Below are 25,744 nucleotides of genomic sequence, written 5' to 3'. Positions count from 1 at the left end.
GGCCAGCTGCTGGCAGAGGCCTTCCTGGCTGACTGGGCCTCCTGGCGCCCCGCCTGCCCCCCGCCAGCTCTCCGGGTCACCCGACGCCTGCGAAGCCGCATATTTGCGGAATGTCTCACGCCGGGCCGTCGGCCAGGCGTTCTGAGGGAGAGGCCACCACCCTCGCCTGCAAAGGTCTCGTTCAGCTGCTTCAGAGACGAGGTTCCCAGGAAAGAACGACACTGGGCTGTGGCCTGCCCCCCCCCCGCGCCCCGCTTCACGACCACAGGAGGCTGCCCGCACAACACGCGGCCCCGCTCAGCCTCGGTCTGCGGGAAGCAAACGCAGGGGCTCGGGTGACGGCACGGGCACCACTTTGATAAAAAAGCTCCCCCACCCCCCCAAAAAAAATAGAAGAGAAAAAGAAACCACCCTTTGATGGCTTCCCCACAGAACTCAGGGCAGCAGCGAGGGCCCGACCCTGGGGCGAGGGGCAGGTGCACAGCGGACAGAACAGAGTCCTGTCGCGCCCCAGCCCCGACGCGGCAGGTCCTTGAGGCCACAGACGTCCGTCTGCGTCCCGCCGGAGGCTCGGAGGCCCGAGCTAGTAATGGCTGAAACGCGGGGAGGGGTTTCCAGTCGTGCCAAGCCTGATCGATCATCTGAATCCGTGCGTCTTCCAGGATTGCGCGGTTTCGGGGCTCACAGGCTCGCGGCCCCCCCAGGGACCCTGAAATCTCGGGAGGCCAAGGGTCTTTGCCAGGCGATGCTTCTGGGGCCGCCCCCCGCGGAGCCGAACGGCCGTGTGCAGCACAGGCTCTGCCCAGGTTCTGAAGAGGCCACCAGGACTCGATCTGGGGACACCCGCCACTGAGGCACGGCCACCACCAACCCCCGTCAACCCTGGAACCTGCCGATCGCCCACAGCTGACCCTGCGGCCCACATGCCGGCCACGGGAGCCCAGGAGGTGACATGATCACAGGGGGGCCCAGCCCAAGGGAGGGGGCGCTGGATGCAAGTCCAGGATGCGCTGGTGGCCCCAAAGACACCCCCGGGCTGCAGGTCCCTGCAGACGCCGCACAGGACGGCAGTGACTCCGTGGGTCTCAGGATGGACACCGCATTCCCGCTCCCATGGGCAGCACCACCCGAACGTGCTACCTCCAGCTTCCCACGCAGCATGCCCTAGACACGGGAAGAGAAGGGACGAGGGGAGCCTCCGTGTCCGCTCAGGACAGGGTGCCGGCGCCGCTGGAACAGACGCCCCGGGGACCGGGAGGGGCGGTGGGGCCGAGGGCTCCCCGGCCCACCCCCGTGGCCCAGCCACACCTGCCCGCCCCTCCGGCCCCCCTCCCCAGCTGAAAACCAGACCCGATTCTTGACGGAAACGGAATCTGATCATCGTGATCAGCCCCACTAAAAAGTCCAATGCGAGGGAGCAGAAACTTGGAGAGGGTTAAAGAGGACTCTGGAGTTAGAGGCTTGGGATAAGGGACTGGGATTACTGGGATAAAAGCGAGGGCTGGAGGTGAAGCAAAGGCCACAGGCACAGACTGTTGTGGTTGGAGGGAGAAGAGAAAGGAGGAAGGGAGGGCAGCGGGCAGGGAGGGAGGAGACAGAAAATAAAGGCCGGGCATTGTCCAGCTCTCCCTCCACGCACCCAAGTGGATTTGCAAAGACGAAACCTCTTGCCTCCAACCTCCACGTCCATAAGAACACTTCCCAGGCCAAAGTTTAGCTAAATGGAGGAAATCAAGAAATGCAAGGAACTCTGTGCAGGGACTAAAAATTATTTACCAATAAGTCTGCCTGCAGCTTTTATTTTATTTATGTATTTTTAAAGATTGTATTTATTTACTCATGAGAGACCCAGAGAGAGAGGCAGAGACACAGGCCGAGGGAGAAGCAGGCTCCATGCAGGGAGCCCGACGCGGGACTCCATCCCGGGACCCCGGGGTCACGCCCTGGGCCCAAGGCAGACCCCTCAACCGCTGAGCCCCCCCAGGGGCCCCTACCTACAGCTTTTAATGACAGGTTTTTATTTGGAAGCTCGGACAGGCCTCGTTTCTGCAGGAACCCACGTGGTAACGAAGCAGACACGCTAAGCGAAGGAGGAGGCGTGCAGACAGCGGGCTGGCGTGGGGTGGGGGGCGCCCACAGCAGCAAAGCTCTCCGGAATCTTCTTACAACTCAGGGGCCCGGTGGGAAGGTAGGTCCTGGGCTCCCTGGGGGGGGGGGGGGGGGTTCATGCAGCAACCCTGTTTCCAACAGCCTCTGTTGGTTCTCCCCGACTCCCCCTCATCACTGCTAAGCCAGGAAAACCGAGGGCGGGGCCGGGGGTCACAGCTCCCTGGAGGCCACAGGAGCCCCCACCCAGCAGAGGCCTCCCTGCTCCCAGGAGGGCGCTCTCCCCACGGACGAGCTGTCAGCGACCTGGACCGTGATGCCACGGTCCCCAGGGGTGCACAGTGTGACCCAAGGTGGGTCCCCGCTGTGCCACAGACTGTCCCCCTGCCCCCCGCCCTGCTCCGAGGCGCACCCCAGTCCCCCCTACCCCGACTTTCCTGGCAACGGCGCTGCTTCTCTATGGCAAACAGGCTCGTTTGCTTCTGCCTCTGTTTCCCCTCCGGCGTCATCCCCATGCCCGTCGCATGGCTCTCTAGCCCCGCGTGTGTTTAAGAGACAGAGAACCTGGATTCCACTGCAAACAAGCTCGGGAGCCTTCCTTCCTCAGTGATTCTTTTTCATTTAAACAAGTCGATCGTTGCTTAGGAATGAGACAGCTTCTCGAAGATTTTACCTTCGACACCTTCTGTGCAGCACAGAACTTAATCGCTACAGCATCTGAGTCCGTGACCATGTAGTTTAGTGTCTCGTGTGTCTGCCCATCCCTCCACCCCATCCTTCTCGGGTTCTGCGCCGCCTTCTCCGCTACGTTTCCCTGAGCACCAGACGCCCAGCTAAGCACGTAACCCAAAGGGCCCGGCCTGCCAAGGCTGCCCCCTTGCCCCAACCACACACACTGCGCACGGTACAGGCGGAGCCTTGCTCCTGGGGCAGAGGGAGCCCCACCTTGCCCTTCGCATCCCCTCCTGTTCTAAGCTCTGGGGGACAGCTTGCACTGGGCACAGACCCGACGGGGACCCTAGACTCCAGGTGGCGGCGGGTTCTTGTCATACCCTCCCTCTCAATCCCCTCTATGGGGTTGTTCTCCCGAATTCCATTCTCCTGGGGCCTCCTCTTCCCTCTTCTCTCCCCCACCCCGCCCCTTTTTCAAAAGCCTCAAGGCCGAGGAATGAGAATCCAGGCTACCAAGGGTTCGAAGCAGGAGAGAGTGAAAGAAGTTGGATTTTTTTTTTCTTTTGCCCCAATGTTCCGGCCCAGCTGAAAAAAGCAGAAAGAAATAGCATGGACGGTATTGATGACGGTCTGACTCCCTGGAGAACAGCTAAGGAGAAACTGCAACACCAACGTGGGCTCCAGCCAAGGGGGAGAAGACACCCTAAAAGTCGTTTCTTCAACAAGGTACAGATTTTAGAAGGCTGCCACTGGGGGTTGGGGCGGGGGGGGCGGGAGGCACACGGAGCCAAGGGCCCTGGGCTACCTGTCGGGAGACCAGCTGTCACCAAAACCAGATCCACATGTGTCTAGTGCTCTAGTATTCATTCCCACAGCACCTCCCTCCGGGTCTGTGCCCTGGAGCCCTGATGATGATGGTACTTGTCCAAGGGTGGAGCCGGGGCCTCTGGGCCACCACAAGCTGGGAGGTCCCAGTGCCTGTTCCCTAAGCAAAACCTGCTGCAGACAGACACACACACTGATGCCTCTCAGGCACAAGAAGGAAAGACCTTCTGCCTTGAAGATTCGAGGAGTCCAGCAGCCATGGGGAGAACCTCCTACCCCTGAGCCTGTGGGAACCTGTCACTCCTACAGCATAAGAAACCAGAATTGCCTCATCTCGTAGAATGGGGGGGACCTAAAGGAGCTCCAGCGACAGTCCCATGCCCCCCCCCGCCCCCGCTGTCTTTAAAGATGAAAAAGACAAGCCTCGGGGGTGAACAGTGGCCTGTCATAGGTAAGCGACTGTTCTACCTGTATGGCTGCCAGGGCAGATCCTATGCCCACTGCAGACAGTTCTACTTGGGAACAGGTGCTAAGCTACTAACAGCACTACCTTTCGTTTGTGCTGCACTTGACCATTTATAAAGTCTCTGCATGCAGGTTACCTCAGGGTATCACAAAGATTATTATCACCCTTTTTTTATTTTACAGATAGGGATAAAATAAGCTGTTAAAAAAATTAAAAACTAAAACCTAGTTTAAGATTTGATTTATCCATTCATGAGAGACACGGAGAGAGGCAGAGGCACAGGCAGAGGGAGAAGCAGGCTCCCTGTGGAGAGCCCGATGCAGGACTCAATCTCAGGACCCCGGGGTCAAGCCCTGAGCCGAAGGCAAGCGCTCAACCCCTGAGCCACCCAGGCGTCCCTTAAACTAAGTTTTAAATCTAGCCCCTCTGACTCCTGATCTCTACTCTTGCCACCGACCCTCAACGCTTCTCAGACTATGTTAGGAGTTTACTTGGTCTAAATCTTTACTTTTTAAAAATAAGATTTGCCTGAGATACATTTTCCTCAGAATGTTATAGAGTACTCGCTGCATTTGGGATATGGGTCTGGGGAATTCTTTGTTTGGGGGATACCTGCCATGTGCCTGATGCCCTGCCAACTAGTAGGTTAAACCATGAGATTGCCAATCTCACCCTCATGTCAACGCAGAAATAGCACTTTCCTGTGGCTCAACAAACAATTAGACTTCACCTTCTTGAGGTCAGAGCAGGTTTTTTAATTTTATTGGTCTTCTCCTGGCCTTTTAAGAGATGTCGTATTCCCTGTTTACTAAGAAAGTATAAATTAGGGATGCCTGGGTGGCTCAGCGGTTGGGCAGCTGCCCTCGGCTCAGAGTTGGGGATCGGGGTCCCGGATCGGGGTCCCTGCATGGAGCCTGCTTCTCCCTCTGCCTATGTCTCTGCCTCTCTCTCTCTCTCTCTCTCTCTCTGTGTGTGTGTGTGTGTGTGTGTCTCTCATGAATAAATAAATCTTTAAAAAAAAGTATGAATTATTTAGAGGACACAGTTTTCTAGAGACTAATTTAGGCAAATTAGTGCTACCCCTTCATAAACTACCACTGAAATGAAAACATGGCTGGGATGCCAGCCCTATCCTGATGGGGAGAGAGTTTAATGGGGGTGCTGGAGTTCTGACAGTGTCTCACTTGGAAAGCCTAAGTCAGAAGTGATGTCTGAGACACAGCAGGAGCTCAATCAATATTTGATAAGGGGATGAATAATAAAAATGGCTAAGATATACTGAATAACTGCTCTGGGTCAGCCACCAACCTAAGTTCTTTATGTAGGGTCATTGCATTCAATCTGCACATTCATCCTATGACGAAGGCCCTATTCCCATTTTATAGACAAGAAAAGTGAGACATTGGGCAATTCAGCAACAGCCCTAGGGAATAAACAGTGACACGAGGCTGGAAGCCCAGGAAGTCACCATCCAGAGCCAGGCTCTTAGCTCATGAAACACTTGTTTAGTTTAGTTTTTAAAGATTTTATTTTTAAGTAATCTCCACACCTACTGTGGGGCCTAAACTCACAACCTCAAGACCAAGAGTCACATGGTCCACAGCCAGGCGCCACCCCCACCACCACAAAAAGGCATTTTAAAGGGACAAAGGAAGACAGATGACAGCTGGTTTGATTTGGGGTCTGTTGAGTTTGAGGTTCCCATGGGAGAACCGGGTGGCCCTGTCCAACACGCCAGCAGAAACGTTGACGCGGGGCTGAGGCAACATGTTGGACCAGATCTGGGAGCCATCAGTGTATTTTTAGGTGATGCTCTTGGAGCGAGAGCAAAGGGTGAGTACAAGAAACAGAAAGCCCCCAGAGGTGATGGAGAAAGAGCACCAGAGAGGTGATGGCACCACCGCCTTCTCTGCTCGCCTCCTCCCCAGTCCCCGAGGTGACCTGTGACTGTGGTGCCTTCTTGATTTGTAAACTTAATCCACCTCCACAGAGAAGAGAGTTGAGGCTGACTATTCCAAAGACTTTAAATAATCCAATAATAACTCGCATCTGCTTTTCAAATCCAACCTCAAACATAGTACTTGGACCCGCACATCACTGCCACGTTACACTGCTTAGCCCTGTGGGCATGGCCTTAATTTCTGTCTGGGACACATCTGCCTGGTGGACAACAGACGGCCGGCTGGCACTTCCGGGGGTGTAAGATGCCCCATGGTCATCTGGGGAACTCAGTACATGCACAGCCCACTCGCAGTCTGATTCAGAGGCCGGGGGTAGGGCCTGGGGCTCCGCATTTCTGCAATCTTTCAGATAATTCTGATGGTCCTGAGGCCCCTTCTTTGAGAATCAAGACAACATAGGCCAAAAAATACGCTACTGATCAGCAACAACATAGCAAGTGATCTTTTTTCAAGTCACCCTCACGCTGGTCTTCATGTGTTACTAGCCCAGTGTCCCAACACACTGCCAGGATTATTTCCCTTGGGAGCCCGTGTGCTCATTAAAGACTCCAACAACTTTCCCCAGTAAGGGCTGATGCGAGGAATCACCTGACACTTTTATCCGACACTTAATTTGCCATCAAACTCCGGCCGCTGATCGAATCCAGGGAAACTGCTGACCTTTCACCCCCGTCTGTTACCGTTTAGAACCAAATCATCAGAGTCTTCGCGCTCCAAGCCGGATCCCCTAAACACAGAAATGAAACGAGGCCTTCTGGTGCCGGCTTTCGAAAAGGTGACAGAAAAAGCGGAATGTGAACAGCTGCCCTAAGAGACGTCACACCTGCATCAGACCCCTCGGACACCTTAGCTCTAAGCCGAGGCCAGAGGTGGCGGGGGGGGTGGCCCCGGCGGGGGGTGCCCAGCGCGGCCAGACCCACTCCTGCCCCGGGCTGGGGGCCAGGAGCCCCCGCGAGGACTTGCCCTCGGAGCCGCCCAGGGGCGCTCACGGCCACGCTCGGCCGCGTGTGTGGTGGCTCCCGCTCCGCCCGGTAGAGCGCAGGGCAGGAGGTTCTCGGGACTTTCTCCGGCGAAACCCTTCACCGGCCACCGGGCCCCCCTCGGCCCAGTGCAGACCCTGGCGCTTGGCAGGGGACGCCGAGCGGAGGGAGCGGGCACGCGACCTGCCTCAGCGGCCCCTCAGCAGCCTCCTCAGGACGCCCTCGCGCTGCGCCTCCACCCAGCCCGCCAGGCCTCAGGCGGGGGCTCCTCGGCTTCGTCCTCCCCCCTCACGGCATCTCGTTTCCCGGCCCTACTATTAACGCGCCCGCGAGGTGCCCGGGCCTTCACCAAGCCGCCGCGTCCATTCAGTTGACGCCAAGTAACGGACACTTTCAGCAAATCGGATGCTCGTGCTAACGGGTCGCCGCATCGGCCTCCATCCCCGGGGCACAGCTGGCTTCAAGGGTGCTAGCGGATGACCCCGACCACCTTGGCCCCACCTAAGGCCTCAATCCTACTTACACCTCACAATCCATGCCCTACAGACCCGGTTGGCCTGTTGTCCCTCTGGGAACATCTCCTGTCCCCTTCGGCTCCCAGAACCGTCTCCGTGGCAACATTCTGAGGCTGCTGGATGGTCCCCGTACCCTAGAACCCACTTAGAGGAAGCGTATGAAACCGTGCACGAGCCCTCGGCTCCGACTGAACGAGGCCGCCTCAGCTAACAGAACGCTGTCGCGTCCTGCGCACGTGTCGGGGCAGCCCGCCTGGACTTCCCGGGAGGTGGGCGCTTGCCCTGTAACCCTCACAGGACCCAGGCCAGGCGTTCCACCCACAGGCATTCAGGTACGGACGGCCTTTTGCACAACAGGACAACTAAAGATACAGACCGCCGTCTACCGCGCACGCCACCCACGTCATTTCGGAATTGGGATTTAACACAATCGTGCAGATTGAAATCCAGCCTTTAGGAAAAGGAGTAAATCAAGAGATGGACCTTCCAGAACCTGGAAAACATACCCCTGAGTCACCACTAGCAGAAAGCTCGCCACCATATGTAATTAAGAAGGAAACAGGGTCTATCTAGTTCCTTTTATGTGATCAGGGCCACGAAAACATCCCCAAGGGTCAAGAGTTGTTTGCCTTTTTTTCACAAGTAAACAATTCTGCCTCTGGTCACCAGCCACCACTTATGGTTCCTAAAAGAATTAAAATAGGGCATCGTTGGGAAGATTTCGTTTTGATTTTATAGTCAACTATGAGGTCACTGCCAATGGGGTGCCACCGCATGTCCCCACACCACACTTGACCTTCTCGGAAGATTGTTGCCAAACAACTGTATCTGCAGACCTAGGATAATTCGATGTAGGAAACGGAATAAATTCAGGGTCACGTATTTAGTTAATATTCACTCGACAGGCAGAGATTTGTTTCTGACACGGGTCAACCTAATCTGGCTGAGGGGCATTTTCAAGGCATCGATAAATGTATTCTGAACCAGCAGACATAGCTTCCCTGAAGACAAAGGCGCAAAACCTACCGTGCGGACGGGACTCCGACAACAAGTAAATACTACCCTCTTCCATCTTCTTTTAAGAAAGACTGAAATTCCAGAATGACTTCAGAATGAGTTCAGGGAGGAAGGCTAATAAACTGGGGACTAGGGCAAAAACTAGCTTTTCAGAAAAATCTCCAGATTTCAATTTCCATGAGAAATAACAGGTTTTCCTAAGAAAATTGCCGTGCAGAAAATGACTTCCTACATTCCTATCTTGCGTTATCCTCTGTTGGTTGCTCTTTATGTATTGACACCCTTGGAAATAGATGCAATTACGGATAAGCATGCTAAGCACAGTTCTTATGAGGCACCACTCTCCGTTCTTTCACAGGAAAGCGTACCCTGGGAGCACATCCTGTCCCAGGAGAAATGCTGACGGGTAAGCCAGCCCCGCGGAAGAACAGACTGACTCGGACTCCGCGGCGTGTCCCCTGCTGGAGCTCCCGAGTATCACCCGAAGACAGCATCTGCTTCTGCTCCCAAGAGCAGCACCGAGCACTTCCCCACCTATTCTGGAGTCGAGGCTGGCTGTCAGAATGAAGGGTTGGAGAAGCAGAAGCCAGAGCACACCTGAGCCCTTGGGGCTCAGGACCCAGAGGGTAGCCCGGGCTGCACAGGGATGGGGGCCCCAAGGGGGGTGAACAGTGCCTGCCTGACCTGCTCCCTGAGGTCAGCAGCCCAAAGAGGGGAGGACCTAACCTGTTCCTGGTCACCAGCCCCTGGAAGGACAAAAGGGCCCCCCAAGCCCAGGAAATCGTGATGTAAATCCCGGGTCAGGTTTAAGGCTTCGGCATTCTTTTTCTAAGAGATTAGAATGGCCCGCTACTTTCCCAACTGCAAGGCTGGAGTGCAGAAGGCCAGAACCTGGTGTGCTGGTCACAGTCGGGGATCGCACTAGAAGGGTCCGGCACTCTCCCCAATCTGGGTTTTGCAATTCAGTACAGGCTGATATGGAGAGGCAGGTACCGGTGGGCTCACCGCACTCCAGGTAGGGGCAAAGCACACGGTTTAAGAAAAGGGACCGTTTTCCATCCTCCCTCCAGGCAAATGAACGTGACCCTTCCATGGAAGCCTCGCCTTTTTCAATGAACAGGTACCAGGCCCTGAAATGCCTCCCCTCTTGCAGAGGACAATTCCGGATTGGGCTGCGGATGCGGCTCTGGAAGCAGCTTCCTAATTGAAATCAGACCAGCACACCAGTTCCAGGTGAGGAGGATGCGCTATCTTTTGCGACGTTAGGCCTCGAGAAAAGGAATCTGCCCTCAGACAACAAGGACAGAAAATGGAAAAGAAATGAAGTTTCATATATAAGGTAGGTCCCCTCCCCACCACACACACACACACACACACACACACACACACACACACAGGCATTTGACTACATATTGTGTAGCTTCAGGGTACTGCGGCTAAATAGCGAATCTTTAAAGTTTCATAGGAATTTCAAAACATCTGGGGAAGCAGCTCAAATTTATGTCCCTTTTTTTCCCCTAAAAGGATCTGAGCTGCTGCTCTCAGGTGTCTTCTGTACCATTCTGGAAGATCTCTGCACTGCCTTTCTTTCAGAGCCAGTAAAATGCATGATGAAATTTTCTAAATGTCTCATGTCTACAAAACCGCTTTGAAGATCAAGTTACATCTTTTTCTTATTATGAAAAAAATCAAGGGTTCTTGCAGCAAAGGTAAGAAGTCCACTGACCAATACTATGACCTCTGGACTTCTGATGTCAGATGTGGAAAAAAAATATTTCTCTTCCCTAGTCCATTTTTTTTTCCAACATGAAAAGCCTGTGCATTTTGATAAGCCTCCATTAGAGAAACCATTATTTTCGTGTGCTGGTCTGTTTTTATTTGATTTAAAGAATGACAGCCACCCAAGGGTATCTAATCGGACACTAGAGTTACATGGTTGGACGAGCTTAAAAAAATATTCTGAGTATCTCCTATTAATAGATATTAATTTAAGTGGGCTCGATCGTGTGCCCTCTCGAGCTTGCATCTGAGTCTTACGATCTACAGAGAGAGGTGGCTTGTCCAGGGAAGTCGCAGAGAGAGAACCACCTCATCCTTTATTAACATTTTCTGGAAGTTATGATGACTACTCTGGGATTTCGTCTTACTTTCTATTCTCCCCATAGGTGAAATTTTTGCCATGGTTGAAAAAAACTCAATGAATTTCAGACTATGGAACAGATGCTGCGGAAAACATCACAGGTAGGAAAGCATACCCTTCTGCTCATGTGTTTCCTATAAAAACTTGTAAATCCTTATAAATTTGCATCCTCTGTTCCCCTCTGTTCTCTCTCTCTCTCTCTCTCTCTCTCTCTCTCTCTCTCGTTTGTTTTTGGCAATATCAGCACTTTGGCCTTTTCTGCGTTGCCTCTTTGGTTTCCAAGCTTTCCAACTCGCAGAAGGCTGTGCGTGGCCACGGAGGCCAGGACCCTGGGACACGCCATGGGGGAAGCGTCCTGGGGCTGAGCACCCGAGCTATGCCCCACAGGTGGTTCCATCTCTAGGTCAGCTGCGCCAACCACAGCCGGGGGCCGGAGCCTCGGGTGCCTGGTCTGGAGCCTTCGCACATGCCGTTCCCGCTGCCTGGGGTACCTGTCACCTCTCGTTTACTTGACTGCCTCCGATTATTCCCCAGGTCTTAGAGACACGGCACGACCGTTTGGCAGGTCCTAGAGTGCCCCATCCCAGGGCACCAGCGCTCCCGTCCTGTGCCCACGAGCACAGCTCGGGGCTTCGGTGCACGGTTAGCGCGGAGGCCCACTGTGACGTCAGGGGTCAGACTGCACGACGGACTCTGGGAGGCGCGGCCAGGGCCTCACTCACCAGTGGAGAGGGCCGCGTGGAAAAGCCTCCCGACCTGAAACTCTAGTTCAAAATTTCTGAAAAGAATACGGTAATATTGGCTGAAGTACGGATGGAGAATAGTTGAAAAGAGGCTTTGCCAATGAGGCAGATGGAAGAACAGAGAGGCTGATTTAGGCTGAAAGTCAGAGTTAGAGATTTTTAAATCACTGCACAAAATGTATCCGGCACAAGCTATGAGCCCACCTATTTGTGAATACCCAGGAACTGGCTGTTAAAATAGGTCACTGACTGAACTTAGTCATTAAATAAATGACTATTTTGCTTACATATACGGGCCCTAAACCCAATCGACTGGCCATTTAAAGGATCTTAGAGCCAACGAGGCACATTCCCACAGACTGGCTGAGGGGCTGGTTATCTTAGAGGGCGTCCGGCAGCCGCCGTGGAGAGGGCTATGAAGCGGCAAGCTAACGGCTCGCCGAGAACCAGCAGGCCTAGGACGGTGGCTCATGACGCTGCTGACATCACAAACACGCGTGGTGCTCATGAAAATGACACAGGACGAGGCCCGATGGAGACCGAGTAAATCAGGATCCGTAGAGTCAGGGCTGACACCTGGAGGTTGGCCAGGTGGGGATTCCGATCACCAGGCAGCTTTGGGAGGGTTTCGAAGGGCTTGCATATAAGACGGCCCCTGGATGGGCCCGAAGAGGGGAGAGAGAGATGAGGCAGGACGGCAAGCAGACAGCAGGGAAGCTCCAAGCCCTTGGGGATGAGGCCGCACGGTCCAACTGGGGGCGTGGAGCCAGTAACCCAGGTTTATAGAAATGTCCGTCTGCACAAATCTATTCCAAATCCTTGTTTTTCAGACACAGACATGAAGTCTCAGAAAGGCTAAGGGACTCGTCCAGAGTCAGAGAGCAAGATCACAGCCAAGCCGGGAGTCAAGTATGCGTATCCTGACGTCCAAGCCTTTTCTTTCCAAAAGGACGACTGCAGAAGCCAAGGAGGCTACCACAGGGCCTCCTGACCCCAGAGCTGTGTGATCTAGGCGCTTCCCTCCTACACCTATACCCACGCAGCAAACGGAAACTGTGTTTTTATCATCCATTAAGTGGTGTCATCTCAAGTGACCTAAAGGGTCTCTGATTCTTAATCCAGATGTTGCTCAGATTCCGGAAGCCAAGGATGGGCTGCAAGAGAAGCAATGTAAGCCCAAGGTCTCAGGTTACCTGTTCGGGGCAGTGACGGCAGAAATATGGACTCCCATCCACTCAGGCTAATACTGCTGATGGTTCATCCTCTCTTAGAGAAAGAGCGGAGCGGCAAGCCTGTCTTACCTACAGAACGCTGTAGAGCGGCCGCAGGGATCTCCAACACAGAGCGTCCGGCGAATGTCCTCTCCTTGGCTCCTCTGGTTTGCCCCTCGTGGGAAACTCCAAAGGATGGATGAGATGAAAACCCTCGCACACTACCCTGGAAGTCTTCGCACCGGGTGGCATCACCACCCCGAGCAACCCTTGCTGCGCTGTAACCAGTAGTCCCCCGTGCACGTGCAGAGAACGTGCAGAGAACGGTCTCCAAGTGGAGGGTACACAATTTTTTTTTTAAATGACAGTGATTTCATATTTACTAAGTCCCTACTATGCTGGGTCCCTCACGATGCATGGAAACAGCACAGCCCCTGGGCTCCACTGTAATGGAATCCGAGGTCAGAAACAAACATTTCGTGACCATCCTTGTATTTCTTCAGAACTGCTGCACCGGCATAAGCATGCAGTAACGCACGTAACTACCAGCAGTAAGGTAGTGAGCTGTTTATACAGAGCTCCTTCCTTCTGTTCTAGATTAACACCCTTGTTTAAAAAAGAAAAAAATGCTTTCCTTTTCCTTAGAACCATTTTCTTTTCATCTCTCCTCCGAGAAGTGAGATAAAAAGGGAGAAGAAGAAGATGCCCTTCCCATCATGTCACATCAGAGATCGCTCAAGGTGGTAACTTTGAGAAGACGTCAGAGGAAATGAAGGGGCCTTGAAGCTGTCCCAGCACCAAGGACTTGAATGGGGGGTAAAAAAAAAAAAAAAAACCACTTCTGCCTCTGTGTTCGGCTCTTCCCTTTCTCCCCAGCTCAGACACCTGTCAATCACCCCGGGTTTGCCCAAGTGACGCACCACATCCTTGATCACAGAACGTCAGCCCTCAAGCACCGCCACATCAGCCGAGTGCCTGGGCACCTAGCGTGGAGTGAGGCTGCCTACGGCGCTGCCTCAGACTTAAGAGCCCATCAGGACTCCCAAGGGGCTGTCAGTTCTGGCTCCTTCAACACCCGTTTCTCCCGCGCCGTCAAGAGAGCCGAGTGTGAGCAGACAGTGCAGAAGCCCCAGGGGTAGGAAAGAAGGGCAAGAGGAGGTCAAGAACATTACCAACTGTGCCAACGGCAACTGTCCCGGTCCATCCATCTGCCAGATTTCTTCCTGGCTACAGGGGCAGGAGGCCCTTTGGGTTGAAAAGAGTCTTGGACAGAAGCACTCCCAGTTCACTCATCCCTCCGCTGCAACGCCGGCGCTAGGACTAAGATCCGTGCAAACCAGACAGCCACCATCTACTGACTGCTCAGATATGCTCCTTGCATATTGTAACATTAATTCTGATCGTCAACAAGAGCTACATGATGAAATTCACTGGTTACGTTGAGACACGAAGTACAGAGAATTTAAGTCACTGGGCCAAAGCCATGGCTGGTGAGTGGCAAAGTGGACATTCAAACCCAGGTGCACCTGGAATCCAAGTTCATCTTCTCGGCCCCCAAGGACCACCAAGTCAAACACCCTGGCCAACTCAAGCTTATCCTCTTCTTGTCATCCGACTCAGACCTGGGATTCTTGTGGGTGGAGCTACCAAAATCTAAAGGAGAAGTGGTATGTTCCTACTAGGGCCAGCGTGTGGCCGAGGTCTGGGAGCACCATGGCTCTTCACGTGATGTAAACAGTGTGCTCTGCAGTTAAACAACCATGGGTACGTGTCCTGCAGCCTTCCTGGCACATGAAACCTCCCTTTCTCTAGGCCTAAGGCTAGACCTCACCTATCTCAGTAATACCCCAAGGCCCAGGACCAGTGAGCACTTAAATTCTGCGGTCTGTGTAGCTTTTTCTTGAAGATCTCCAAGGACAAAGACTGTCCAATGGCCTCTAGCAAGTCACACGGAGGATTCTGGTCCCTGAGATGGAAAGTGTGCAATCCCTTCCATTTGCCTTTTTTCTACTTGCTGCGGATGGAGAGAGGTCTTACCAGTCCGAGGTCGCCTCTACACCCATCTCAAGGAATACAGACCAGCCCTGTCACTCTCTGACTGACCTACAATAATATACATTCTAGCATAAAATGGTTGCAGCCCAGGCCACTGAAATGATAAAAGGTGGCACCACGAAACGATTAACCACAGGCACATTTATCAACCCTTCCCACAGAAAGAGGCTCATTTCTAAACAGTGCCGTCAGCCAGACTATTTCCAACCTATACTCAATTCCTAGACAACAGTCATGGTTGCTGAAATAACTGCAGCTATTTCTAGCCGGGCAAAATAAATACAGGCTGAAAGAAAAGTATAACTTGTAGTAAAAGATCTAACACTATTGCTCTTGATTAAGGATGCTCTTTGCTCTTCAGCATCTTCTCCAGAACAGCTGGGGAGTGGCTCTCAGAAGCGGGTTGTTTTGCTTTTTGCTTTCAGGGCTTGTGTTTGTACGTCCTCCACACGCAGGACAGTTGCCCACACGGCCCATTCTCTCGTTCCCTCATCGACACGATCTTTCCTCCTGCTTCCGGATTCTCATCCCAAGCTCAAAGGGAACATGGAAACACAAAACCAAAGCAGTGGCGGCACTCCTTCCCTTGCTCGGTCCCAAACCACGTTTCTGCCTTGCTCCACAAAAACCGAAGTGGCCATGTGTTTTAGCGCCAGCAGACCCCACGGACAGATACAGCGAGGATCAGGGGCTGGTCAGGTGCTGTTCCACCCTGTTCAAAGTCGGACTTTACGTGAACAGAGCTGCAGGCACCACCACCCCCCCTCAGGGTCAACCAACCACAAGAAAGGTCTGGATCCCACACTGCCCACAGAAGACGTTTCCTCTTAATATTGGGCTCAGACTCAGATAGGAATTTGGTATGAAACTTGAGTTCTTGGGGTGCCTGGGCGGCTCGGTAGGTGAAGCGTCTGCCTCTGGCTCGGGTCATGACCCCAGGACCCTGGGATGGAGCCTGCATCAAGCTCCCTGCTCCTCGAGGAGCCGGCTTCTCCCTCTCCCTCCCACTCCCCCTGCTTGTGCTCACTCTCTCGCTCTCTGTCAAATAAATAAATAAAATCTTAAAAAAAAAACTAAAGTTCCTGTAAGGCCCCCAAGACCCATCTGCAATCTTTACAGACATTCCTTTCTTGGCTTTTGTCATTCCATGCCTAGGCGGCTCCCTCTAAAATCCATCAACACCAGCCTTTAATGAACAGTAAGAGAGTCTAGAGGGCCCCTCTTCCTCCAGGGCGTAAGGATGTTTCTCTACAATGCAAAATAGCACCCGAAACACAGAATTTCATACACAAAGCCAGGCTGGAAGATAGCCAGCCCTTGGGAAGCAGCCCATAGTGATACTTTTCCTTGTGGTAACGTATCCTATTTGCCTTTCCAGAGTGATAATAACTAGCATCGAGTGCTTTCCACTTTCCACTTCCCAGGAGCTTTCCAGACCCTGGAACATTTCTGTTCCCTCCAAAGACACAGAGAGTTGTTGCTGCTTCTAAGGATTCCTATGAAATGACTCTAAATGTAGGCATAATGGGGTGTGATCTGTTGTCCTCGTGTATTAAGTGTATCATGTCAGAGGTTTGTCGTTTTCATAGATCAGGCCTACATTTAAGATATTTAATGTACTCTCACATAGGAATACCATGGCTGACCCCTACATAGCCGCCTTCAAGGAAGCACCTCCGGTCATGGTCTCACAGGTGATAGGCTCGTTCCGTTTTGCTTTGTTTCGGTCTAGACCACACACAGCACCTTCTCTCCCAGAGGCAACAATGAAAGAAGCCAGGGAGACGAGTTCAGGTCCAGACATTGCGGTTTGCCGGCCACAACCCCGGGGAGATGATTTAATCTCTCTCACCCTCAGGCTCCTCATCAGTAAGCGAGACTCTCTGCACACACACTCCATAGAGCTCTCGTGAGGGTGAGATGAGGTCTTGGGGATGGCAGCCGGGCACGGTCGCGGCCCTAGTCACTGCACTAACCCAACTGGATGTATGGCCCACGTCCTAGACTCCGCCCCTGGGCTCAGAGTCCTCCTGTGTGTCCCAGAGATGCCCCGATCACCTCCGCTGGGCACCCTCCGCCCCACAGCCTCAGTGCCTTGGACTGCTTCCACCTTGCCTCACATCTCATCCTCCTCTTTCACTTCCACCAACCACAGGTCTTGCATCTCGCTAGGAAATGACCCAAGCTGCCCTTGCTCTACCAAAGAACACGCTGGTGATGCTCTTCGACTTGGTCCTCCTAAAATCACAAGGCCCAAACACCGTCGAAAACGTCCCCTGCTGTGTTCAAGGGAACCCAGCCACATTTTGCAGACACCTCTCTCCTTCTCTCCAATTGCTTTAGGTTTCAGGGCCAGTCAGGACTGCACCCGTATGATCCATCTCATTGTAAGGAGCCCAACAGGCACCAGGGGACAGAGAATGATAATAACTAGCATCTAGGAAGAGCTTTCCACTTTCCACGTGCAAGGCAGTGTCGAGAGCATGTTGCCCGTGTTGTCTCCTCCACTCCTGTCATCCCCCAGGGTCCAAGAGCAATGGCTGGAAGCCTTGGACTCGGCTTCCCCGGCGGTGACCCATCAGCCGAAGGCCCTGAATCTTCTCGGGCAGGTATGGGCCATCTAGTCATTCTTTCTACTTCCAGGGGCCGAAATCAAGAACTCCTTCTCAATTCTGCTGCTCACTTGCCCCCAGACTCCCCTGCCCCCCCCCGGTAACGGGAGACGTCCTCTCAGGCCACCCTGGGGGGGGGGGGGGGCGGGGAACGGGGGCCGTGGCCAGCCTCTGGATCCCACGGCTGCTACTCCCAGCTGCAGCTGCTGACCTAGGTTTCGCTGCTCTTTGCGTTTCAAATAAGTTAATAAAAGCAACAAACTCAATAATAAATTGGAAATTTGTGCTTAAATCAACGATGACAAAGGCCTTTGCCTAACCCAGCATGCCCGGGCCAGCAGGTCAGTGATGCCCCTGACCATGCGGGACTCCCAGGGGTCACCCCGGGTTCTCACCAACGCCGCCCTCTCCACGCAGGGGGAAGAACGACACCTCCGGCAGGAGAGCGAGGTGGCGACAGACAGGAAGGCACCGTGCTGCCCTGTGACAGACACAGCGAGTGAGCTCGGAAGAGCAGACCAGGAATAAAGAAAAGAACCCCGGGCCCCTGCGTGGAGCCTGCTTCCCCCTCCGCCTGGCTCTCTGCCTCTCTCTGTGTCCCTCATGAATAAATAAAATAAATAAATAAATAAATAAAATCTTTAAAAAAAAAAAAAAAAGAACAGAACCTCCCCAGGGAAATAGAAGCAAAATAGTAGAAGTAGTAGTAAAGCTTTTTGCTTTCAGGGCTTGTGTTTGTACGTCCTCCACACGCAGGACAGTTGCCCACACGGCCCATTCTCTCGTTCCCTCATCGACACGATCTTTCCTCCTGCTTCCGGATTCTCATCCCAAGCTCAAAGGGAACATGGAAACACAAAACCAAAGCAGTGGCGGCACTCCTTCCCTTGCTCGGTCCCAAACCACGTTTCTGCCTTGCTCCACAAAAACCGAAGTGGCCATGTGTTTTAGCGCCAGCAGACCCCACGGACAGATACAGCGAGGATCAGGGCTGGTCAGGTGCTGTTCCACCCGGGGCTGCTCACGGACGCCTCGTCCCAGGAAACGCTGTGGGAAGCAGCAGCACCCTGCAGTTGCCGTGGCCCCCCCTTCCATCCCCTCCTCACTCAGAAGGGATGTGGAGGTCAGCAGCGTGGGGGGCGGCGAGGGGGGCAGTCGAGCCCAGCCTGTGGGCTGGAGCCCAGTCCCGGTGAGTCCCCAGGTCCACGATGCCCTGTGGCAGAGCCCCGAGTACCCGCGTCTGTCCTGATGGTCCCGCCGACTCTCCGGGTTCCTTCTGCCGATCGTCCCACCAGGAGACAGGGCTCCCCACCTTTGGGGAGGGACGGTGGGTCTGCCCGTGAGAGCAGAAGTGCCCGGGGCGCCCCGAGCCCCGGCCGCGACTCCATGGCCAGCGTGCTGCCCACGCCTCTTCCCACAGCCTGAGCCACGGCGTTTGCGTCCACCTGGACACCGGGGCCCGTGCACGATGCTTCGGACACGAGGCCAGTTGCCAGTTACCACCAGAGAGAAATCTCAGCCCATGAGCAAAGGAGACGCCAACCCCGTGCCCCGCGGGCCGTGGGCGCGGAAAACCCGAAGTGGGGTCGGTAGTTGGTGTATAGTAACATCCTCTAGGAAAAGCAGACACGGGCCCTGGCAAGCTGAGGCGTTGGTTTAAATGGGCCAGTCTGCTTGTGTTGCACACGAAGCCGACACATTCGTGTTTGTAAAAACCAAGTGAGAATGAGCATCCGCCCAATTTTAAGGAACAGATGAAAACTGCACGTAAAAGATGTGGAAACAGCCAGGCCCCGGTCCTATTAGGAAAGTGGGATCCTGTGGGATCCCCACACACACCACGCACAGCCAGATCCTGAAACAAGCCTAATCCCGCAGAGATGGTCCCCCCGCCCCCACCCGTGGTGCATGCAAGTGGCTACACGAATAGTCAGGAAGGAAAAGCCAACAATCCCAGGGACGCTGTTTTTGAGGAATAAATTTAAATTCCTATTTTGAATTTCATTTGTCTCACTTCCTCTGGCTACGGGGTGTATCTAGAGGTTCAAGAGAAGACCGTCTGGGAGCCCGGGGGGCTCAGTGGGTGAAGCGTCTGCCTTGGGCTCAGGTCATGATCTCGGGGTCCCGGGGTCGAGCCCCCCGTCGGGCTCCCTGCTCAGCGCGGAGCCTGCTTCTCCCTCTCCCTCTGCCCTCCTCCCTGCTTGTGAGCTCGCGCTCTAAGTAAAATCTTTAAAAAAGAGAGAGAGGACACTTCCCTTGTGCTCCCACCTCCTGCCCCACCGCCACCCGTTGTCCGCCACCCTGCTCAGCTCCATGGCTCTGAATGCAGCCCGGACAGAGGAGGGACACAGGAGGACAGAGGCCTCCCCACTGAGCGGGCTCCACCCGGGGGCGTCCAGGGGAGCTCCAACAACCTGTCTGCAAACTCAAGCTCTGCAATCCCAGGAAGCGGGACCCTAGGAAGCTCACCAAGGACCTAACCATCTTTTTAGCCCAGGCAGCAAATCGCCACCATGTCCTGTCGAACATAGGGACTCACCAGGTGTATGCTGAGGATCCGCGAAGAAACAGGCCAGTTCTGAAGACAGGGAGGTTAGATTCTGCTTACCGCCCCTCCCAGGTCTAGTACATTTTTCCAAGGGGAGATAAATCGTTGGGGTAGAAAAAGGAAAGGTCTCCCAAGGTAGTGTGAAGGAACAGTGTTGCCTAAGACCTCGGGGGGGGGGGGGGCGGGTGGGCTCAATTCTCAACCGCGCAGCTTCCAGAAGACTACAAAGGGCAGAAACCATGTTGGGTTGGACATGAGAATATCCGTTAAAATAAATACACACATTTTTATATGTGAAAGTTGCTCTTGTGTTTACAGAGAATGACCACTTTCCAAATTGGCTGATTTACCCAAAAGAAGTTTTGGGAAACCACAGTCCTGAACGCTTCTCTGCACAGGCCCTTCTACTTCTCACACTGACTTTTTATTTGGGTTTGGGTAAGAAGGCCTTGTTTTTCAGTCTATAAATCTGTCAGCGAAGACCCCAAACTGGATCCTCCTTGGGCTCACTTTGTCATCGGTAGGGTTTCCCAGGCAACAGCCTCCAACCCCAGTCCATCTAATAGCCACCAATTTCCTCCCTTGACATCTCTTCCAAGGCCTCCCCGCTCCCAGCTGGCCACCCCCATCACCCCACTAATCCTCCGGCTGTACCCGGAGGAGGGCATGGGCAGCGCTGGGGAGGCCCTGTGAACACCAGCCAATTAGTCATTGGGCAGGGGGTCCTCTGTGGGCCTCCCTCTGGGCTTCCTGGGGCTGTGCAGCTATGTCAGGGCTGTCAGGGCTCCCGCATTATCTCCACCCTCTTCTTTTTTTAACGACTACAAAAGCATCTTCCAGTAATTTCTAGAATCTGGAATATCCATAGTGATGGGGGCAAGTGATAAGCACAGGTATTCTTCAAGATGTTGGCTCGGTGACAAAGACAGGCCTTTCTGATATAGCGGTGTTGATGGTAAGCTTTGCTCTTTTTTCATTTCTTTTTTTTTTAAAAAAGAGGATTTTGATAAAATAGATCCTTCCGACAGCGGTGTATAAGAGAATATCCTGTAGCATATCCCACTGCCAATTAGGCTCTGCTTTAAAAAAAAAAAAAAAAAAAAAAATAAGGGCAGCCCGGGTGGCTCAGCGGTTTAGCACCACCTGCAGCCCAGGGCATGATCCTGGAGGCCTGGGATCGAGTCCCACGTCAGGCTCCCTGCATGGAGCCTGCATCTCCCTCTGCCTGTGTCTCTGCCTCGCTTTCTGTGTCTCTCATGAATAAACAAAAATCTTTTTAAATAATACATAAATAAAAAATAAAAGGGTTTAGGGACCCTAGATAGAGGCTGATGCCGTATGTCAAGAGCATGTGCTTCTTATGCTTGGAATCCAGTTGCCCCAGACCTACCAGGTCCTCAGATTCTCTGCCCGGGGATACGGGAGTTCTTTACCTATTGAAGGCTTTACCTATTGGTCTTCAAGGGGATTCAAAATTGAGTAGTGGGCTCTGGAGCCAGATTGCTAGTCTTAGCCCCATCTCCATCATCCGCTGGCTGTGAGGCCTCAGGCAGGCTACTGAACCATTCTGTGCCCATCTCGTCAGGGCTAATGGGGAATAGTAACAGTGCCCTTCCTCTCGGGAGTCTACGCGGAACGCACCTCAACCGGTGCCTGGCACACGGTGAGCGTTCGGCAACTGCCATTTACTATTCACATTCGCTGTCATCCAGAACGAAGATCAAGGCCGGCAGGCGTCATGGAAGAAAAGGGAACAAACCCAGACTCAAGAGCCACCAGCTCTCTAAGAAACGCAAGGATTCTTGCCTAGAATATGATTCACCATAGAAATCCCTAGAAAGGTGGCCTGCCTGAAATTATTTTTAGATTTAATGAAAAAAGCAATCTAGTCCAAATTAGATGAGCTGGGTAGCGGCGAGATCCAGCCCCGGGGCACTCCTCGGGTTTTTGGTTCTGGTGTCACACTGGGCTGAAATAAATGGATTTCAATAAGTTAATAATAATAAAAAAAAATCAGTGTCCCTCTTTGCAAGGGTTTCTGAAAGAGCTCGACTGAACAAACTCCTTCCTTCTAAAAGAGACGCTCTCCATCCAGAAGAAGCGTGTGCATTTAACCTGCGTAGCTTTTCTCATGTCACTCCCAGTGAGTCCCTGACTTGGCCTCTCTCTGTATCCAGTTCCAGCCCTTCAGGTAGGATTCCCAGGAAACTGCCCACGTCCCCAGGTGGTACTTTCCTCCTAAAAGGAACCTAACGGATCTGGCTGGTTGTTCATCATCCCTGGACCCACGGAACAACACACCATGCCTCACACCTAATAAAGACGTGGCATTTCTAAAACAATGGTGAGGACTGCGCCTGCGACCTAGGGCAAGGGCCCTAAATGCACCCCGGGCGTTATCGTGATTAGGCAGCGGTTTAGAGACTCAGTTTCCTCCCTGCCACTGCCTTGTGCCTTAAGGAAACCCACCAGCACTTCACTGCTTCTTGGAGAGGATGCTTGGCATCTGAATGGAAAATCAGGTGAAATCAGGCCACTTCGGAGTTGTGCAACATTCCCCTTCAAACTCTTGCTGATTAAGCAAACATCGGATAATCACACCGATTCGCGCATTACACTCCATCAGAATGACAGAGCATTCGCACTGGCACCCCATTTCGCTTTGCTAATGAAAACCAGCAAGCTTTTAAGACCACCATCCATCAAGAGAGAACTCATTCAGAGTAATGACAGGTGCACGACAATGAAAACGGGATTTTTTTTTTTTTTGAGTATGTAGGCTGCTGCCAAAGATTAAAATCACTCTGTGTTTAATATCATTCCCTTTCTTTGTGTTCCTCTGAGGTTTAGTATTTTCTTTCAGCAAAGACGTAAAAAAAAGGTTGATGCAAAAGATCTCAAATTCCCAGGAGGATCTTTCTACAATTTCATACTGTGTCGATGAACGTCTTCCATTGGGGCTTTCTATCTAGAGGCCAAAGCCCTTCCCGCCCACCGGGTAAATCTGCACAAGGATGGTTCTCAAAAATATTAATAAATTGAGTGGAGGAGGGAGTGTGTGCCCCCCACAGCTGTGCAGAATGTGATCTGTGCCGATACAGAGGGTAATTCACGGGCAGCTCTAGAGACAGGCAGGGATGGGGCCCTTCTCTAAAATCACGCACAAGTGGCAACAGTCTCCAGCAACTCACATGGCCAAGAGAAGAGAGGGATTTGTGTTTTAGTCGTAAAAAGGAATTTATTCTGGGATTTTCCCCCCTTGCCGCCTCCTCGCCCACATTTCTAGTTATGGCTTAGACTGCACCTCAGAGGCATTACTTGGCTCACTTTGTCCCCAGCACCCTGAAGGCACTCAAGAAGATCCAAGCATAACAGTTCGTGTGCTCAAAAGCTCTTCATCCAGCAGTCTCCACTGCGAGACATTCAGCCTAGAATCCAAGAAAAACAAGCGGGGGCTGGAGGGGAATGTTCTAAAATAGATCCCACGAAGTTAAAACACTATAAAGTTCACAGACCTTATTCCAGGGAGATCCCTCAAGGTTTATCACACAGAATAAATCTGTATCTCTCTCTCTCTCTCTCTCTCTAAGATGGGTTTAATAGTCTACACATAGTAAAAGATTTGAAGGAATAAAATTGATGGAAGGTCCTGGGTGGAACACGGTCACGTCCACCTGGAACCTCAGAATGTGACCTTATTTGGAAACAGGGTCTTTGCAGACATAAATAGTGATGGTGAGGTCATATCAGATTAGGGTGGGCCCTAATCCAATGACTGATGTCATTATAAGAAGAGAAAATCAAGACTGAGATACAAGAACACACCACGTTGCGACACAGGCAGATACGGGAGTGACGGGTCTACAAGCCGAGGATGCCAAGGATGGCCGGCAACCCCCAGGAGCCCGGAGAGAGGTGCGGAATCGTCCTCCCTCACAACCTCCAGAAGCAACCAGCCTCCCTGACATCTTGATCTCGGACTTCTGGCCTCCAGAAGTGCGAAAGAATGAGCTTTGGTTGTCAAAACCACCCGGCCTGGGATTCCTTGCTATGGCAGCCCTAGGAAAGCAATCCAGAAGGAACAACTGAAGGTGATTCGGAAAGAGACACCCCACAGTATGATACCAAGGGAGGACACCAAGGCGGACAGCATGTCTTCTAAAGGACGCATGTATTCCAAAACCCCAGCTAGGACCATTTCACGCGAGGGCAAACCCACAGATCTGCTCCAACAGGACACTGAAGGCACAACGACATCACTCAACTGTGGACATTCGTGACCATCACCTTCCATTGGTTTTCCATTGCGTTGTGCTTCGGGTGTTCAGACAAGGCCTCACTGCACCGCCTCAGCCCACAGCCCTAAGAAGGACTCCTCGTTTGCTCCTTGAATTGCACTAATCCTGCTCTTTTATGTGTAGTAGCTCAACATGGCGGCGTAGTCTTTCATTACTGAATTCTTGAGACTAGTATTTCGTGTTTTCTTTTCTGGGAATCCTGGTCCAACTCTCCAGCTCATCTATGGCATGTGTAAAGATTTTTCCATGCTTGGCCAATACCTGTATCCTCCTCTAGCAACTGCTCACACACACCTTAAGAACACAACAGAAAAGTCCTTTACGAGACCTCCCACCTGGTGACACCAAGGCAATCACACTTTCTTCCGTGGATTTCACACAAGAACCAGAAAATCTTACATGTGAAAGACGGACTGTGAAGTGAGGCTTTGAATGATTCCATCTTGTCTTCAAACCACTGGAAAGCTCTATGCCTCAATTCGCTGCCACCTCCCCTGTCTATTAAGTAAGACACGGAAGATAAAAGCCAGAAGCTAAAAAACATGTGTGAATATAGGCGATGGCCCCTATAAAAAAATGGCTCATCCCAGTTCTGGTTTAGCCCCTGATTCTTTTTGCAAGAGCACCACGCGCCCTGAAGTCAGTTTACCAGCCCTTTGTTGTCCTTGGAACCTCCACTGGGGAATTTCCCTTCCTCCACGGGAGGAGCATTTCTTTCCCTGAGAATTTTAATTTTAAGCCTCTTTAACTTGAAAAGCCCTAGGTCTCCTCAGATCATCTTTGGAATTGAGAAGCACACAACTTTATGTAATTACTTTTAGAGGGATCTTTTTGGGGCCCCGATAGTGTCCGTGCGTCTGCAGGTCACAATTTCTCAGCGGCTCCAGAGCCCCGGGGCTTTGACACCTCTGGGCAGCTTCCGGCCTCACCACACAGTGGCGGTGCAGGGAGCCCAGCCCCCCTCTTGCCTAATGAGAGCCCAGGGTGCGGAAAGGGGGGCCCCCCCGCGCACAGGTGGGCAGGCCTCCTGTGGATCCCGCTGCACCCCGAGCCGCGCCCCCACCCACCCAGGAACCTCCTCACTCCCTAAACCGTGCCTGGCTTTACAGCAGCTCAGATCTGGCCCCAACCCCGGTCCCTAGTCCCCAGCCTCCAGTCCCCGGCCCCCAATCCCCAGCCCCAGCCCCCAGCCCCCCACATAAGGCGGGACACGGGGAGGCGCACGGTGGGCGCAGGCAGCCCAGACCCGGCGGGGCCCCTGCTGCCGGTGCTGGGGGGCCGGGGGCGGCAGGCTGTCACCAGGGAAGCTCCCCGGGTGGCCCAGTGTCTGCCTCAGCACCTCAGGAGAGAGGCTGTGTGTCCCTGTGCAGGAGCCCGTGGCAGCGCGCGGGGGTGCGGCGGGAGGTTGGGGCAGTCGGGGCGCCAGCGCCCAGGGGTGCGGCCTCCCTGGGCCCGGCGGTCACGGTGCGGGCGAGGCCAGTCCCCGGGCCACCACGGGCCGCTGTCACCCCACGAGGCACAATCAGGGCGGAAACAAAGGAAGCTCGCTCTCTCTCTCTCTCTCTCTCTCCTGAAACCCTGACCCCATACTAACC

The 25,744-nt window shown here is 53.2% G+C and overlaps 1 protein-coding gene and 1 long non-coding RNA gene across 3 annotated transcripts in view; one reads left to right on the top strand and one right to left on the bottom strand.

Moving 5' to 3' along the window:
• MAP1B (microtubule associated protein 1B) overlaps window positions 1-25,744 on the bottom strand; it is an 83,000-nt gene that overhangs the window by 25,465 nt on the left and 31,791 nt on the right. The gene's annotated exons all lie outside the window — the stretch shown is intronic.
• LOC140633760 (uncharacterized) lies at window positions 121-17,909 on the top strand. Of its 2 annotated transcripts, XR_012031356.1 has the most exons (7): window positions 121-2,188; window positions 3,364-3,504; window positions 8,901-9,881; window positions 10,067-10,251; window positions 10,708-10,783; window positions 17,035-17,300; window positions 17,721-17,909. It is a non-coding gene; the product is annotated as an uncharacterized lncRNA (long non-coding RNA). The 2 variants fall into 2 exon arrangements; XR_012031355.1 differs by lacking the exons at window positions 17,035-17,300; window positions 17,721-17,909 and adding an exon at window positions 12,256-15,764.

This window comes from Canis lupus, chromosome 5 (assembly GCF_048164855.1).
Source record: "Canis lupus baileyi chromosome 5, mCanLup2.hap1, whole genome shotgun sequence".
Classification (NCBI taxonomy): Eukaryota; Metazoa; Chordata; class Mammalia; order Carnivora; family Canidae; genus Canis; species Canis lupus.
This window is presented reverse-complemented; position numbering and strand designations above follow the sequence as displayed.